A 1,774-nucleotide genomic window follows, 5' to 3' on the forward strand; every position below is an offset into this window, starting at 1 on the left:
AATTTCAGGCTTCAATGTTTCTCTTTCGAGCTCAAAAGTCTCAAAAAATTTACATTTCTCTTGAAAAAATTTCTCTGAGCACCATTCTATCTAAGTAGCACGTCAGTAGTGCCAAGACAAAAAGAATCTCCTCGAAGTGCATGTCCACTCACTCCAGCCTATCTTAATTAATGGTATGTGCATTATGTTGGCAAATTATTTGACAGTAATTTTTCTTGAAGTTTACTAGAAAATGTTGTAACATGTAAGCACTCAATTTTTATCAAGCCCACCTTATTTAAATCCTCTCCTATCCAAGCATTGTGTCATCATCAAATCCACTAGGTCTCGTCTATGCTGGAATGTCACCATGGATTAGTTCCCTCTCTTTATTTGCAGTGACTTACCTATATCAAACTGAAATGCATCCGTGCAACTCTGCTATGTCGGTCTAAGATACTTTCCTTGTTCATCATTGCATCCACAACTTAATGCTTGTTTGAATTAGCTGCTCAGCGTTATAAGCATTTATCTTGTGGTGCAATGTTAAATCACTCAGGTCTATAATTTTCAGCATGCTGCGGCACATTTACAAGAAACTACAGGAATCCTGGGACTGAGGTCAAGTGAGCAGGCTCCTAGGAGCCACATATACCCCCAGCACTGCTTCCCAGCTCTCTCCAGCAGCCCAGAAAGTGCAACACAAAAGCTCCACGATTTGGAGTCGTTGGCACAAGCTGGGTGGCAGATGCAAAATTTTCATCCTTGGATTTGGCTCCTTGGTTTCCATGGATCAGAGTCTTCCACATGGCATCATGACACACAGCACCTTGCAGGGCATGAGGGCTTATCCCAGTCCTCATTTCCTTGTCGCCCCCAAAGCTGCATGGGCTGTGCAAATCCCAGCTGAGCTGCCTGGCAATGTGGTGGGCCAGGAAGCAAAGCTGTCTGTGCAGTGGAAGGGCAGTGTGGGAACCCAGCAGTGATGTCAAGAGAGACTGCAGATGGACTGCAGGTAATGAGGAATGGGGGCTCATGTCCTGGGAGCTTCCCCTAGAACATGAGAACGCGTTCCCATATCCCAGGAAGGACTTGTGGGACTGAGACCAGAGGAGGCCACCAGGTTGGTTAGAGGGATGGAGCACCTCTCTGCTAAGGCTAAGAGAATTGGGATTGTTCAGGCTAGAAAAGGCTTCAGGGTGACTTAATTGTGGCCTTCCAGTAACTGAAGAGAACTTACAGGAAACATGGGCCAAGACTATTTACATGGGCAAAGACTATTTACATGGGCATGTAGTGACAGGAAAAGGAAGAACAGATTCAAATTGAATGAGAGCAGGTTTATATTAGAGATTGAGTGGTGAGGCACTAGAACAGGCTGTCCGGAGTTGTGGATGCCACATCCCTGGGAGTGTTGAAGGCCAGGCTGGATGGAGCTCTGAGCAAACTGGTCCAGTGAAAGGTGTCCCTGCCCATAGCACCGGGCTTGCAGCAAGACGATCTTTAAGGTCACTTCTCTCCTGAGCCATTCTGTGTTCCTGTAATTCTGTAACTCTGTTATTCTACGATTCTGTGATTCAGGGCAATTAACAGAATTAAACGAGCCGTTTATTTAATTCAGCATGATGAAACCTGAGCACAGCAAAGGTTTACCAGGGGGAGGGAGATCACCCTTGCTACCGCGTCGGCCTCCTCCTGCACAGGCACTGTGCCTGCGCTCCCCATGGCGCCGTGCTTCCCCCCAGGCATGCCGTGCGTAGGCTGAGACCTCCACGGACTCCCGGGCCGCCCCTCG

This window comes from Geospiza fortis, unplaced genomic scaffold (assembly GCF_000277835.1).
Source record: "Geospiza fortis unplaced genomic scaffold, GeoFor_1.0 scaffold45, whole genome shotgun sequence".
NCBI lineage: Eukaryota > Metazoa > Chordata > Aves > Passeriformes > Thraupidae > Geospiza > Geospiza fortis.